Source organism: Neovison vison, chromosome 10, assembly GCF_020171115.1.
Source record: "Neovison vison isolate M4711 chromosome 10, ASM_NN_V1, whole genome shotgun sequence".
NCBI classification, from domain to species: Eukaryota; Metazoa; Chordata; class Mammalia; order Carnivora; family Mustelidae; genus Neogale; species Neogale vison.
Window position 1 is genome coordinate 59,763,870 of NC_058100.1, and position 16,570 is coordinate 59,780,439.

Sequence of the window (16,570 nt, forward strand, 5' to 3'; positions counted from 1 at the left end):
CCTGCTGTGTACTTCCCACCCCAGAGCTCTGTTGGTGTGGAGGTCTGAGGCCCTGAGCGAGCAATGGCTCCCCTTGGACAGAACAGTAGTTCCACTGAAGGGAAGACGAGGCTGCTTCCTGGCTGTTTGAGGCTCCCGAGAGCAAGTTTCCCCCACAGCAGAGAAAGGAGTACCCTACTGACTACCATGGGGGAGGCTGTGTCATGGAGGTGAGGACCTCCTAACACTCAGGACCTCATCCTAGCACTCAGGAGCACCTCCTAGACTCAGGAGCATCTCCTAGCACTCAGGAGAACCTTCTAGACTCAGGAGAACCTCCTAGACTCAGGAGCACCTCTTAACACTCTGGAGCACCTTCTAGACTCAGGAGAACCTCCTAGCGCTACCATGTCCAACAGGAACCAGCCACCCCCAGCAGTGACACACAGGACTGTTGAGGACTTGGGCCCTCGGGGTGAAGAGTTGGGCCCTCCACCAGGTGAAGGGCTGATTGGCCGAATTCCATGAGAGAAGTTGAGGTGAGCAGGTTCTCTGACCAGCTGTAGGAATGAGGACTGAAGCAGCGCATTGGGACCTGAGTCTGGCGTGTATGGTGATGGGTTGCAGTGGCTGTGAATATAGACTGGACTCCTGTCTGTCGAGTATCTAGAAATGTCTAGGTCGGGATGTCTGAGGGTTCTGTCAGTGAAGCGTCTGTTTTGGCTCAGATCATGATCCCATGGTCCTGGACCGAGTCCCATGTCGGGCTTCTGCTCCCCAGGGAGCCTGCTTCTCCCTCTGCCTCTGCCCCTCTCGCGCTCTCTCTCCCTCAAATAAATAAATAAAATCTTAAAAACAGTGATGTGTAGGCCCGTCCCCCCAGCTTGCTCCCCTCCCACCCAGCTCAGCGCACTTTGAACACGGAGGGCTGCCCTTACAGATCAAGTGGTGGGCTCTGGGGGGGGAGGTGGAGGAGTGGAGGTCGGGGCCCCAAGTACGACCCCTGTAGGTCCAGGGTCGCCTGAGCCGTGGCCCCTTTTGGCCCTTTCAACCAGGCTTCTTCCTCATTGACCAAAAAGATGAACCGAGCCATTCATAATCCCTGAAATCTTTTGGTACCTCCTCTTTGAGCTGTCTGTCTGAAGCTTTCTTTAAATCCTCTCTACACCCAACGTGGGGCTCGACCTCTCCACCCCGAGATCAAGAGCCACGCTCTACCGTCTGGGCTGGCTGGGTGGGCCCCCTTTGAGTTGTTAACGAGCATGTGCGTGCTGATCCCAGCGAAATGCTTCAGGCGGCCTCCTGACCTCGACATGCCCTCAATAAATCTCAGCCATCACCACTGAAGTCCCAGAAAATGTTTAGCCTGTATGAGTCCAAACAGGAAGACCCAGATGAGAAGGGGGAGACGAGGTACAGGGACAAAAATACCAACCTTGCTCTTGGGCCGTGTGCCCCCCTGCGATCCCTCATGAGACCTCGCCAGGACTCTGGCCTTCCTGCTCAGTGTGGCCTCCCATGCCTTCCTGTCCTCCCTTCAGCCAAAGGGACCAGACTCCAACACCGCCCCCACCCAGGCCCGGCCCCACTTGCGGCAGGCCTGCCGGGGCTCAGAATAGCCCAGCTGCTGTCTAAGCAGATGGCCTGGGCTAATTTTAGCCGCGCGGTGCTCTCCCAGGGGCCGGGCTGGGCCTTTCGGATTTGAATAAGCCCATGTGTGCGTCTTTGGTTTAGAGTGAATAACAAAGCTTTGAGCGATTGTGACCTCTGTGTCTGCCTAGCACCTTAGAGGCATTCCAGAAATACACGGTTTTAGACAATTTTGTTTCTCTGACCCGGCAAGAGCCCAAACCACACAGCGAGCAGGTGGTGAAGCCCGTGGGGCTGCCGGGGATGAATCAGGAGACTGAGCGCTGACAGGGGTTGGGGAAAGCAGATGTGGTAACAGGCAGGTAGCAGGGCCTCGGAGTCCCCTGGCACCGGGGCTCTCTTCCTCTCTTCGTCGGCCCTGGAAGAGTGAACCCCGGAAGGCATTCACACGTGATGTTTCTGACCTGTCAGCCCCCATCTTTAAAGACTGCCCTTCATACAAATCCTTCCAGAGCCAGCCCAGTTAGAGATCTATGTGCCAGCTGTCCTTGGCCTCTCTCTCTCTGCTGATGGCCAGCTGTCCTTGGCCTCTCTCTCTCTGCTGATGTCCAGTCAATGAAGAAAGGTGAGGACCAGAGTGGACATCAGTACGATGGGGAGACCCTCTAGTTCATGGCTTCCTAAGCTGGGTCTGGGGACTGAGCAGATGCTCCCTGGTTTTTGGGAATCCTCCAGAACACGGCTGCTTTCGGCTTCAGACAAGGACAGCCCCCACTGGACATCAGCTCTTGTCTCTCAAGAAGTGGGCGGTGCCAAGGTCGATGAACTCCGCTCTGCCTTTCTCTTGGCTTCCCCTTCACTGTTGAAAGACCGCAGCTAGACATCTAACAGCAACGTCCATGAGCAGGATAGGAGAGACTTGGCTCTCATCCATCTCTTTTTAACAGAAAAAACAAAACACGAAATAGAACCAAAAAAGCAATGACTTTTCTCCATTGCTCCCAGGAGACTAATCTCGTTGGCCCAGGTTGGGACCCAGGTGAGGACCTCGGCTTCGAGGGAGGTTGGACAGGGAACACCCAGGCTGTGCGGCCCGGTCTTAGGGCTAGGTGGGCTCTCCCAGCTAGGAACATGGGGTGCGGACTCCCCGGGAGCACGCCCAGGAAGGCAGGACCCTCCAGACCATGGCTCCAGAGAATCACTGAGTCTCCCTTGGCTGCTCTCGCCTTCTGAGACTGGTGAAGTTGTAAACCACAGGAACAGAGATAGTGCTCAGAACAGTCCAAGTGGCAGTCTTCAGTGCTGACCCTGCAGACCCGCTGCACTTCCAGGACATTGCCAAGGTCATTGCCAGACACCCCAGACACTAGTGTATGGTGGGGATTCCGGGCCCCTGTGGCGCCCAGCCATGGGCATGGCTACCACGACCTCTAGGTGGGGCTCGGGACTCTCTGGGGGCAGGACGGGTGAGCCCCAAGGGAGCCACCTCTGGCTCTCCTAGGCATCCCCTACCCCAGCCCCGCGTAGGGACCAGGACACAGCGACAACCGAGGGGATGCATTGGACCCCTCATGCAGTTAACAGACACTTGACACAACACATCCTATAAGCGTCAGGTCAAGCAGGCACAACAGGTGATCACAACCATTCACTTGCCTCCTGCTGCCCTTTCAAAAGTGTCCGGTTGGGGGCGCCTGGGTGGCTCAGTGGGTTAAACCTCTGCCTTTGGCTTAGGTCATGATCTCAGGGTCCTGGAATCGAGCCCCACATTGGGCTCTCCACTCAGTGGGGAACCTGCTTCCCCCTCTCTCTCTGTCTGCCTCTCTGCCTACTTGTGATCTCTGTCAAATAAATAAATAAATTCTTTAAAAAAAAAAAAAAAGACGTGTTCGGTGGGCAGGGGTGCCTAGTGTGTGACCCTGGATTTCAAAATTGTCTCAGCCCCCGTTCCCGTGTGGGGCATGGAGCCTACTTAAAAATAAATAAAATAAATATAAAATAAAATTAAAAAATAGTTCAGCGAGGGGCTCCTGGGGGGCCCAGTCGTTAAGCGTCTGCCTTCGGCTCAGGTCATGATCTCAGGGTCCCAGGATCGAGCCTTACATTGGGCTCCCTGCTCAGCAGGGAGTCTGTATCTCCCTCTGCCCCTGCCCCTTCTCATGCTCTCTCTCTCACTCACAAATAAATAAAATCTTAAAATCAAAATTTAAAAATTAAAAAAATAGTTCAGCAAGGGCATTTTTCTCCAGCCCCTGGAAGAACATCCTGTAGGCAGGCCCTGTGACTCTTCCCTAAAGACACATGGCCTTTCACGGCCCACGATGACTCTGAGATTCCAGCAGTTTCCATGCCTCTCCACCCACTGACCTCCAACCTGGCTGGACGTTCTCAGAGTCACAGAACTATCCTCAGACCATTTCCTCTGCAAGCCTATCGTGTTGTGAAGTCTCCTTCATAACTTCAGTCCGACTGCACACCATTTAATTTTCCTCTTGCACCAACCCTGGGAAACTGAGGCACCGTGTGGCTGAGTGACTTGCCCAAGGCCGTATGGCTAAGTACATGGCAAGGCTAAGTTCTAGACATTCCTCTCATTGCCTGACCCTACACAGATCCTGCTGGATGGATGGACTGAGTGGTACTCCCTGTCAACCACCCCAAGGCCAGTGACCGATGAGCAGAGCTCAGTCATTCGTACAAAGAATCTTGCACCTGCAAGGAAGCTTCTGAGGGGTGATGAAGACACTGCATGTTCTGGTTGTGGCATCCTAGTCACTGAGTTGCACACTTTAAAAAGAGGCAGTTTGGGTGTGGTGAAAAAATAATGAATACTGTTTTTCTGAAAATAAATAAATTGGAAAATAAATAAATAAAAAGAGGCAGTTTATTGTAATTAAGTAACCCCTCAGATTCAGTAGATTTTTTAATCTTTTTTTTTTTTTAAAGTACGTTCCACACCAGGCTTGGAACCCAAAGTGGGACTTGAACTCATGACCCTAAGCTCAAGATCTGAGTTCAGATCAAGAGTCAGACACTAACATGCTAAGCCTCCCTGGTGCCCCTAGAGTTGATTTTTCAATACCACTGTATTAAGTAGTCCTAGTGGCCTCTGTCCCCAGTGGAGAAGAACAGATTGGGGGCGCCATTCCACACACCTTGGCGGCTAGATTGGACTCTGAGTCATGAGCTCATGGGAGTCACCAAAGCTCATGCCCCAAAGGGGACAGAGGTGTCTGGAAGATTTCCAGAGAAGCCACGTGAGCCTACCTCAAGGAGGAGAGAAGACCAGTTCTGGACCCTCCCTCCTGTCTTCCATCAAGCCCAAGCCTCTGTTTCTTGCCCGTAGGCTCCCCAGCACGGGCTTTGAGCAAACGCAAGAGTTACCAGGACCCCATGCTGACCCCTTGTAACTTGAAGTGGGGGGTCCTGACCTGGTGAGCCCTCAAGCCGGTGTCTGAGGGTGAGCGCAGTCTCTGCCGACTGCCTGAGCTTGGACCCCCACTCAACTGTCCGTGAGCCCTGGGGTGGCTCACTGACCTCTGTGTACCCCTTTCCTCATCTGGAAAGTAGAGCCCGCAGCACCTGCTCATGGAGCTATTCCAGGGACAGACGGATCTCTTTTATCTCATTGTCATGAATTAATAGGCGTAAAGCTCTTAGATCAGTGCCTGGTACACAGCTGCTGGCGTGTGGCCACGGCAACGAGGACCACGTTCCCTCCACACTCAAGGGCCACTGAGCGGTTCTGCCCCACCCCTCGGGGGGTTCAAACTATTCAACCATTGCACTTGCTTATCACCCCCACGACATTATTAGTTTTATTAAAATTGAAATTCACTTTAAAATTTCTTCGAGGGGCGCCTGGGTGGCACAGGGGGTTAAGTCTCCACCTTCGGCTCTGGTCATGATATCGGGGTCCTGGGATCGATCCCCGCATCGGGCTCTCTGCTGCTCCCCCCCCCGCCCCCTGCTGCCTGCCTCTCTGCCTACTTGTGCTCTCTGCCAAATAAATGGATGGAATCTTAAAAATAAATAAATAAATAAATAAAACTTAAAAGATAAAATAAAATTTCTTTGATACTATGTCTTACATTTTTAAAATCTGCAGCATAGTGCAATTCTGTGAGGAAAAAAAAATTAAAAGCTCTGTGCCTAGAAAAAATGCTTAAGAAGAAAACCTCAAAAATGCAAAAGTAGCAGTGTGTCTAAGTGGTTGACTCATGGGGCATTATTTCTCTTTGGGGTTTTTCGCACCTTTTTTTTTTCACAAGAAGGCTTTACAATGAGGTCACAGAAATAAAGAATGTTTTTAATATGGTTGGAGGTGAGTATTTCTGCTTTCCAGCCGCACTGTCCTCATCCCTGCTGCGGGCCACAGAGGAGCCTTGGTCCCAGGTGCCCCCCACCCCTCATCTTTCCCGAGGATTCCCCGGGGCCGGCCCAAGACATGTTGCTGTGTCTCTGCCGGGGTTCCCCGGGGCCTGACCTCTGTGAGCTGGCCCCCAGCATCTCTGCACCGGCCATGGCTGCCTTTCAAGAAGCTCCTGGCCTTCACTCCCCAGAGCACATGCCTGAAGGATGGCTGGCTGCCAGCCTGGTGCCCCCAGAACACCTCCTCCAGGCCTCACGCCTGGGCAGGGGAGCCTCATTGCCCATGGGACAGATTTTTCTGCACTTCCACGGGACCGGTTGGCTTTTCTGCCTGGGAAGCTGGGCAAACCCCAAAAGGAGGGAATCGGTGAGCTCTCTGTCTGATTTGGGGTTAGGGACAGCTGAGCAAGGACAAGTTCCCCACTGTAAGCCCTGGCAAGCTTCTGAGGTGGTCGAAGGAATGTCCCTACCTAGGCCCTGACTGTCAGCAGTTCCTGCACCATCGCGATGAGCCGGACACTCCTGGGGTAAAGAAGGGTGGATTTGTTTGCCCTTCAGAGGAGCAAGAAAGGGGCACCTGGGTGGCTCAGTGGGTTAAAGCCTCTGCCTTCAGCTCGGATCATGATCCCAGGGTCCTGGGATCAAGCCCCACATCGGGCTCCCTGCTCAGCGGGGATCCTGCTTCCTCCTCTCTCTCTGCCTGCCTCTCTGCCTACTTGTGATCTCTGTCTGTCAGATAAATAAATAAAATCTTAAAAAAAAAAAAAAAAAAGAGGAGCAAGAAAGAGGGAAGCAGGGGCATATGGGCCAGTCCTCAGTCCCCCAGGGGTCATAGAGGGGAGGAGGCAGCTGGAGGACCCCGCACTGGAAAGAAGCCCGCGGCCTGGCCTGGACAAGGGTGTGCTGAGCAGCAGGAAGTCCAGGATGGGGTTTCCTAGCAGAGCCCCCTTCCCCTTACAAGTCCCTATTCTCAGTGCCCCCAAGAAGGTGGCTGAAAACCTGGGCCCTCTCCCTTTAGGAGTGCTGTGTGTCCAGTGAGCCCATTGGGCTCTGGGTGCGCCAGGGGAGCAAGGCTGAGCCCTGCAGCAAGGACATGGGGCTTTGACTCCTGGGGTGAGAGACTGGTGGCACCTGTGTCCCAGCAGTGGACTCCTCATTTGTTTCCAGTTGTGGAGGGAGGCCCGTCCAGGGACATGCTGCTTTGCCAGCCCCTCACATGGACGTTGGTGCCTGAGCCCATCTCTTGTCTCCACTGCCCCTGCTGTGGCCAGTGGTGACCCAGAGGTTGGGGAACATCAGCCCGGTGCCACCTCAGGGCCAGGGAAGAAAGACACGGGACCCAGTGCATTACCACTGCTCCTGTGGTGCTTTGCCCCAGGTGCTCAAGCACAAGTGACCAAGTCTCTTCCAGAGCTTTCCCCTTTGATCTCTCAAACCACCAGACTGAGGAAGCCTTGTCACCTCCCGAAGCCTGGAAGCACCTCCCTCTCTGGTCTGAGGAGAAAATTGTTAGCAAGAGATGATTCGGGGGATGTCTGGGTGGCTCAGTCCGTTAAGAGGCTGCCTTCGGCTCAGGTCATCATCCCAGCGTCCTGGGATCAAGGCTCACATCGAGCTCCTTGCCCAGCAGGGAGTCTGCTTCTCCCTCTGCCTCTGCCTCTGCCTCTGCCGGCCACTCTGCCCGCCTGTGCTCTCTCTCCCTCTCTGACAGATAAATAAATAAATAAATAAATAAGAGACAACTTCAGGTGTGCCTGGCTGGCTATCAGGGGAGCGTGCGACTTGATTTCAGGGTTGTGAGTTCAAGGCCTCTGTTGGGTGTGGAGATAACGTTAAAATCTTTTTTTTTTTTTTTTAAAGATTTAATTTATTTATTTGACAGAGAGAGATCACAGCAGGCAGAGAGGCAGGCAGAGAGAGGGGAAGGGAAGCAGGCCCCTGCTGAGCAGAGAGCCCGATGCGGGACTCGATCCCAGGACCCTGAGATCATGACCTGAGCCGAAGGCAGCGGCTTAACCCACTGAGCCACCCAGGCGCCCAACTTTAAAATCTTTGAAAGAAAGAAATGATTTTATAGAAAATCTTGAGGGACACCTGAGTGGCTCAGCTGGTTTAGTGTCTGCCTTTGGCTCAGATCATGAACCCATGATCCTGGGATCGAGCTCCATGTAGGGCTCCTTGCTCAGCAAAGAGTCTGCTTCTCCCTCTCTCTCTGCTCCTCCCCCCACTAGTGCTTTCTCTCTCAAATAAATAAATAAAATCTTTTTTTTTTTTTTTAATCTTGAAAAGCACCTAAGTCATATATTTAAATATATTCTGTTCTTCGTTAGTCCAAGAAACCCTCTTGGAACCATCAATTTGGAAACAGTTCGAACTTAATGGAAAGCAAATAAGTTACCAGGTTGAAATGAAATAAAGCGTCAGAGGATGGGTGAGTGGCTGTGGGCCCAGACCCTTAGAACCACCTCTTAGCCACAAGGGCAGGCCTGCTGACCCCGTGTCAGCCGGGGAGCCGTCTGGAAGCCTCAAGCCATCGATCAGCAAAGGTCAGGCACTCAGCGCCTCTGCTCTGCTGTAGAAGGAAACCAAGCCTGGCAGTGAATGGCAAGAACCTCAGATGGAGCATACAGACAGCGGAGAGGGGCGGGGAGAGCAGGGGCAAGGAGGCCAGGCCAAGCCACGGCTGGAGGAATGCCCTCAGGGCTTGGATCTGGCGGTGTTACCTGTCCTTGTGGATTTTCTGATCACAGGTTGTGAGAGCACATCTGTTGTTGGAGCTGGACGGGACCTCAGGGTATTTAACGCACGGATTCCTCCGCGGATAGCCCGCGGGATCTGGGCCATCTCAACTTCGACATGGAAACTTCTGTTGTGAGTGTGTTGATTTTAAAATGTGCCCACAAATTTGTTGGTGATTTTCCCCTCGAACAGTAAGAGCTAATTTGTGTTCCCTTCAATGCAGATGGTATTCCGTGAATGGGTTCTAGAAAAATCGGGCCTAAAAGGCAGTGTGGCTGCCTCCCTGGCCTCTGTCTTAGTTCACTCTGCGGAAGCCAGCTGCCAGGTTGTGAAGACACCGGTAGCCTCAGCAGCACAAGAGCAAACCTCCCAGAAGGAGATCCGCCTGACTCAGTAGGGCCTGTGAGTCAGGGTTCTCAACCTCAGCACTACAAACATTTGAGGCTGGATAATTTTTCTAAGGGACAGAGGGTGGCTCTCCTGGGCACTGCAGGGGGTATTATGGGGCTCCTGGCCACCACTCACTGATGCCAAGAGTACACACACCCACTCCTTGGTGAAAATCCCAAATGTCCTCCCCACCCCCCGCCACCCCCATTGAAAGCCACTGCATCCCCGGTCAGGTTCATGACTTCCTTTTCCTTGAATCACCCAGAATCATGGGCCAGCAGCACCTAGCTAAGTGGCTTCTGAATCTCTGACCCACAGAAACAGTGAGATAAACTACAGTGTGTATAATACATAAAATATATCTTACAGAAAATTAATACAACATGTAGCACCTATAGAATATATAAGTTCTTGGGGGTGATTTATTGTGCTGCCATAAATAACCCACGGACATGTGTTTTTCAGAGCAAAAGAAGTGTCTTTACCTTTCTTTGGGTTCTCCGGGGCCACCTGACCCCAAAGGTTGAAGGACCCCAGATCTGGCCCCGCCTCCCAGCCTGTATAAACACCCCTTTCACAGCATGCCTTGAGCGCTGGTCAAACTAGGACTGCTGGAATGGTCCCGGTTTTCCTACCTCTTAAGGTCTCTCAGCTGGTTGGTAACAAATTTGGCTGTAATGTCCTGAGCCAAAATCTGCTGCCCGAGCTCCAGCCTGGGAGGCTGACCTGCTTTTTCAGATTTCCTCACCAGCTCTCAATCCCTGTAAACTTAGCTTCTCTGCCCTTCTTTTACTCCTCCTCCTTCTCCACCTTGCCCTCCTCCTCCTCCTCTTTCTTCAGACTCTTGTTAACTAGCATACTTATTCTTGCTAAGTCTGAAAAGATCAGCTAGCAAAAGATCATGCATATCCTGTTTAGCACTCCTAGAAAGAAGAGTGTCGGGCAACTCATTTCCGAGGAGTGCTCCCTCTTAGTGGAGGTCCCCACTTGTGCTCCCAGCGTCAGCAACCTGTGATTGCTGGGCCTTTCTCTCCACATCCCCTGTGGCCACGGGTGTGCTGTAAACAACTCCTTCCTGCCAGCCCCGCAGGCTCCTTGGACTGCGGCAACATTTCTGATCTCCTTCACGGAGTCCGAAGCAGTCCTTACGCCCCTATCTTCCCTTCCCAGAGGGCTATCTCAAGGGTCCCTTCAGTCTCTGTTGCAGTCCAACAGGATACTTCCCCTATGACCCAGGGCCAGCCCCTCTCCTTCCAACGCCAGCCATTGTGGGTCAGAACCACTTGCCAGAAACAAAACAGATGCAGAAAGAGAAAGCACAGAGCGGTGAACCTCTTTCCAGAACCCATCCAGCCAAGGAGAAGGCAGGATTTTCATTGGCAGAGAGCTCACGCAGTAGGAGGCCCGTGCCCGGGCTCATTGGCTCGGGGTGCACAGCACAGCCGGTTCTCCTTGGCTAAAAATGCACACACGAAGGGGACTCTCCTGCAGAGGAAAGAAAGTAACACAATGTTGTGAAAATGTGTGTGTGTGTGTCTAAAAGAAAAAAGGTCTGAAGTAACTTTATCATGAGTTAGTGCTAGCCGGATGGCATTCTGTGAGAATATGCACATACATTTGTTCTGCTACTTAGACTAGCCAAATAAAAAGCATTTGTCTCCTGTAAAGCTGTGAACAATTTATTCTAATGGTAGAACTTTTAGATGCCCTCTGCTGACTTTGGCCACCTCAGATCAACTTGACAGACTGTCCAAAGCTTTCCTGTGTGTTTCTTTTAGACAGAGATCCTAGCAGGCAGGGACCGTGTTCTGTTTGTCTTTGTATTCTTTAGTCCGCCGTGTACTGTTAATGAGTCTGTACACTCCACAAGGATGCCCAGCCAGGGCTGAAATCCAGCCTGCTCTTCCCTAATCAAGCACCACGACTTGAGATTGGGTCTGCCCAGAGGAGTGTACTGCTTCTATTCTACGTGACCAATAGGTTTTCCGCATTCCCTGATAGTGCCCTTTAATTCTCATCTCCTGAACATTGTGAGAATGCAATAAATGCTTGCTGAACGAGGAATGAATCAATGAAAGAATGAATGGACAGACTTTGCTTTCAGGGAGGTGATTTATTTATTTATTTATTTATGGCCATTCCAACAGTCATTCCCCACCTCCCTGGCCCCATTTCCCGCCCCCCCTGCTATTCACCCCTTCTCCACCCCTCTACACATTAGGAATTTTTAAAATCCCTATATCCCGGGCACATCCCCACCCAACTGAAGCGGACCATGAGGAGGTGAGCATCAGGCATCAGGGTTTTTAAAGCTCCCCAGGCCACTCCACACCCACGAGGTAGGTGGTCAGTACCTGGTACCACTGACTGCCACAGTCGTGGCGATCCCATTCCTCTGCTGGCACACAGGTTAGAACTCAGCATGTGACCCAGTCCTGGCCCATGAGGCTTAAGGGGAAGTCTGCCATGGTCCTTCAGAAAGAGGTCCTCACCGAGGTGAGGTGGAAGAGGGTGGCTCCCTCCTCTGGACATTCTGATGTCTGGATGTGTAGACGAGGTCACCATCAGTCACTGTGAGAAGAGCTCGCTCCTTCTCCAGGATAAGCTGCCACGCTGAGGAAGGCAGGCTGAGGAGAGGGGAGGGACCCAGGTCCCTGGTAACTTGCCCAAAATGCACGACCCCCAGCCTGAAGACACGCCATTTCTTTATTGTTCAAAGTCATTTGAGTGAGGTTGTTCTGTTACTTAGGAAGGTGTAGCAGAGCCAGTTAAGAGCTCTCAATATATAAAGGACTTTAGGGAAAAGTTTACTTTGTTGGAAGAAAAGTTTTGTGAGAGTGTGTGTGTCTGTGTGAGAGAGAGGGGTGAGGAGAAAGAGACAGAGAGACAGAGTTCGTGTATGTTCCCCCACAGGAAAGCAGCAGGTGAGGAGCAAGAGGAAAACCAATGGGGAGAGGGGAATAGAAAGCCAAGAGCTAAGGGCCCTACCCAGCTCAGTTAGTAGAGCACAGGACTCTCGATCTCAGGGTTGTGAGTTCAAGCCCCACGTTGGGTGTGGAGATTACCTAAAAATAAAATCTTTAGAGGTGCCCCAATGGGTCTGCCTTTGGCTCAGGTCATGATCCCAGGGTCCCAGGATCAAGGCCTGAGTCGGGCTCCCTGCTCGGCGGGAAGTCAGCTTCTCCCTCTCCCCTTGCTTGTGCCCACTCTCTCAAATAAATAAATAAAATCCTAAAAAAATAAAATCTTGAAAAAAAAAAAAGCCAAAAGCTAATATAGACAAAAATCCATAAACACAGTTTGGGAGGAAATTATGTTTTAGAAGAGGAACTAGAATCCTACACAAGAAGCTGGAGGAGGCAGTAAATAACCTTGAGGACATAAAAGCGCCGGTCATTGATGGAGTCACAGCACGGCTGCTGGACACAGACCCAGGGGGAGGTTTAGAACCCAAGAGCTGAGGTCGTAGGAGAAAGAACAAGTTCCAGGACCGGTGGGGGGAGGGGCAGGGAACACACCAAGAGGTGGTTATTAATACCTGCTGTGTTTGCTCATGCTGGGGACACCATGAATCCAAGAACACCTGCAACCAATGGGCAGACTCTCCTCTCAAGAAGCCCCTGGAGAGGGGCGCCTGGGTGGCTCAGTGGGTTAAGCCGCTGCCTTCGGCTCAGGTCATGATCCCAGGGTCCTGGGATCGAGTCCCACATCGGGCTCTCTGCTCGGCAGGAAGCCTGCTTTCCTCTCTCTCTCTGCCTGCCTCTCTGCCTACTTGTGATCTCTCTCTCTCTGTCAAATAAATAAATAAATAATCTTTAAAAAAAAAAAAAAAAAGAAGCCCCTGGAGAGCATTCCATCCTGCACGTAAGATGCACATAGTAAATATTAGTTGAGGCTCCTGGGGGCACCCAGAGGGTTTAGCACCCAGCACTTGGGTTTTGGCTCAGGTCAGGGTCTCGGGGTCATGAGATTGAGCCCATCTGGCTCCCTGCTGGTGGGGAGTCTGCGTGGGATTCTCACTCTCCCCTTGCTCTTTCTCTTCTCCCAGCTCTCTCGCCCTCTAAAATAAATGTCTTAGATAAATAAATATGGGTGGACTCAACCAGGGACAATATATGATCGACAGCAAATTGTTGGATCGAGGCTAGTGTGTTTTGGGGATGCAGAGGAAGGGACATTGGCAGACTCACTGGAGTGATTCTGGAAAGGACCATGGACTGGAGGAGCCCGATGTTGACAGGTACAGAGGATTCACAAGAGCACAGAACACGCACTGATGCTCAATGACATGAGTTCTCAGTTGTGGATCCCTGGCAGTTGTTACTGTCCAAGTAATCCCTATCACGATCTGGAGACAAGTGCACTATCAAAGCAGTCAAATTTGATGTGTGATTGGGACGCCTGGGTGGCTCAGTTGGTTGAGCAGCTGCCTTCGGCTCGGGTCATGATCCCAGCGTCCTGGGATCGAGTCCCACATCGGGCTCCTTGCTCGGCAGGGAGCCTGCTTCTCCCTCTGCCTCTGCCTGCCTCTCTGTCTGCCTGTGCTCGCTCTCTATCCCTCTATCTCTGACAAATAAATAAATAAAATCTTTAAAAAAAAAATTTGATGTGTGATTATTTTTAATTTGAAAAAGGCAACATATTCCATTCAAACAGAGAACTGTATGAAGAAGGTGGGAGTAACTAACAATATCCTTGTGCCACTCTTTTCAATGTTAGCGGTTTCTATATTTTTAAGCGAATGAACGGGCACCGTGTAGAAGCTTTGTTGAGAGACCTTTGTGAAGCTGAGTGCTCCTCCTGTGGACGACTGGGCCTGCCACCGTCATTCTGAAGCAGGGACACCAGCTTATTGGCTGTGTGATCCTGGAAAGTTCCCTAAGCACCTGCAATGTTAGGAACATGAGGGATAATCACAGTGCTTCTCTTAGCAGGGTGTGAGAATAAGGGAGAAAAGTGCAGGTAGTATTAACTGGAGACTAGTAGGTAGTGGTCATTCTGTAAATGGTAACTACTCATCATTACACACATGCAAAATAACCACTACCACGGGCATACAGGCCCTCTAAGGCTTAAAAGTGAATGGGCCAGAAAAAAAGGAAAAAAGAAATAACCAATAATTACGAAATAATGGCCAAATAACCAAAGGAAGCTGCTATTAACATTTTGGTACATTTCTTTTGGGTCTGTTTTCTATATAACATGTTTTGGGTGTAACCCTACTATAAGTATAAATTCTGCATCCTGCTCTTTTGGAGGACATTTTTTAAAAAATTCACCACCTTCGGGGCACCTGGGTAGCTCAGTTGACTGAGAGTCTGACCCTTGATTTCAGCTCCAGTCATGATCTCAGGTACCTGAAATCAAACCCCACACTGGGCTCCACACTCAGTGTGGAGTCTCCTTCAGATTCTCTCCCCCTCTGCCCATCCCTTGTGTGTGCTAATACATAAATCTTTATTATTTATTTATTTATTTATTTTTAAAGATTTTATTTATTTATTTGACAGAGAGAGATCACAAGTAGGCAGAGAGGCAGGCAGAGAGAGAGAGAGGAGGAAGCAGGCTCCCTGCTGAGCAGAGAGCCCGATGTGGGACTCGATCCCAGGACCCTGAGATCATGACCTGAGCCGAAGGCAGCGGCTTAACCCACTGAGCCACCCAGGTGCCCTATTATTTATTTTTTAAAAAAGAGATGTTATTTATTTGAGAGACAGAGAGATCCAGAGGAGCAGCAGATAGAGGGAGAGGGAGAAGCTGACTCCCTGCTGAGCAGGGAGCCCGATGCGGGCTCGATCCCAGGATTCTGGGAACATAGAGCTGAAGGCAGATGCTTAACTAACTGAGCCCCCCAGGCCGCCCAATAAATAAATCTTTTAAAAAATTGAAACAAACTGGGGCACCTGGGTGGCGCAGTCATTAAGTGTCTGCCTTCGGCTCAGGTCATGATCCCAGGGTCCTGGGATCAAGCCCCATGTTGGGCTCCCTGCTCAGCGGAGAGCCTGCTTCTCCCTCTTCCATTTCCCCTGCTTGTGTTCCCTCTCTCGCTGTGTCTCTCTCTGTCAAATAAATAAAAAATCTTTTAAAAAAATTAAAACAAACTAACAAAAGACTAAGGAGATCATTTTAAGACCATTTGGCCAGCTTTGTTCTGGACTGGCTATTTCTCTCCACATGCGTTACAATCTGATCAAGTAGGTTACGATGTAACTGTCATTTAACACAAGGGAATGAGGCCTGGAGAGGTAAAGTCACTTACTTGTCCAAGGCACTGTGGTAGTCACCGATGGCCTCCAGGGAACCAGGCCCTCCAGCGTGCCCTCCCCTCATCGGGCACCTGAACTGACCCGTGGCTCCCTTTAACCAAGAGAATGGCCATTCCAGCTTCCTGCTTGTGGTCAGGAATCTGGCTGTTCTGCTGGAGAGGCCGGTTGGGCAGACAGGCTGGAGAAGCCCTGGCCCTGAGCCTGCATAGAGAGAGCGAGGTTCTCATAAGAGGGTAATCAAATGTATTACAACATGGTTTTACTTAATTCCACTAGAAATACCTACCAAAAGTCCTCAGCTCTGAATTGCCAAAAACCCAGGCAGAAATCCTCATTTTACTGTATCAGTAAACCGAGGACTGTCTGACTCACCTGCTAACTGGAGAGCAAGGCTCTGCCTGGGGGTACAGTGACTAACGGACACAGTCCATTATTCACTCAGGAGTGAACAGGGGTATGCATGAGCGAAGCTGAGTCCTTTCGCATTCTGGAAAAGGTAAGCTCACCAGAAACCAAGTATCTACTCGAATTGTCTTGTTTGGTTTCTTCACTGATCAAGTGTTTCCTTACATCCTGTGGATGCATACGGGTCCCAAAGGGGCAGTTTTTCTGGGTGAGAATCTCAAAGTCACTCTATGGAGCCGTCCACTCCTTCCATCTGGAAGGCTCTGCTGACAGAGGAGCTCTTCCTTGGGTAGACTCGTCTCCTGGGCTCCCCTCATCGGTGTCCCCCAGTTCAGGTGGGAAATTCTGACTGTTCATGTGGGGGTGGGGTGGGGATAGGTCTTTCTACTTTCCCTTTCATAGGATAACCTATCATAACTTTTTCACAGTTCATTACACAAGGTATCTGGTGAAAGAGGTTGCTACTATTCTTCAAGGAAGTGTTGTTCTTCCTCAGTTCTGGCTCTGTTCGTTCCACAGACCGAAGAACAGAGGCCTCCCTAAGTCATCTGTAGGACACCAGTGAATTCTGCGGAGCGTAGTCTTTAGAACTCGTGCCTCAATTGTATCAGAAATACAACAGGCAATGTTTAGTTCCTTCCGGGTACAACCCAGGGAAAGGGGAGACAGGAAGGGGGCAGGGAGCTGGTTTCACGTGCTGGGACGTGAGCCCAGGGTTTATGTCTCACTGGAGCCCCCTGAAATTGGTTTAATGATGCCTTCTGCTTTGTTTCATTTTGTTTGAACCAAAGGATACCTGACCTCGGTCTCAGGAGAAACAGGTATTTGAT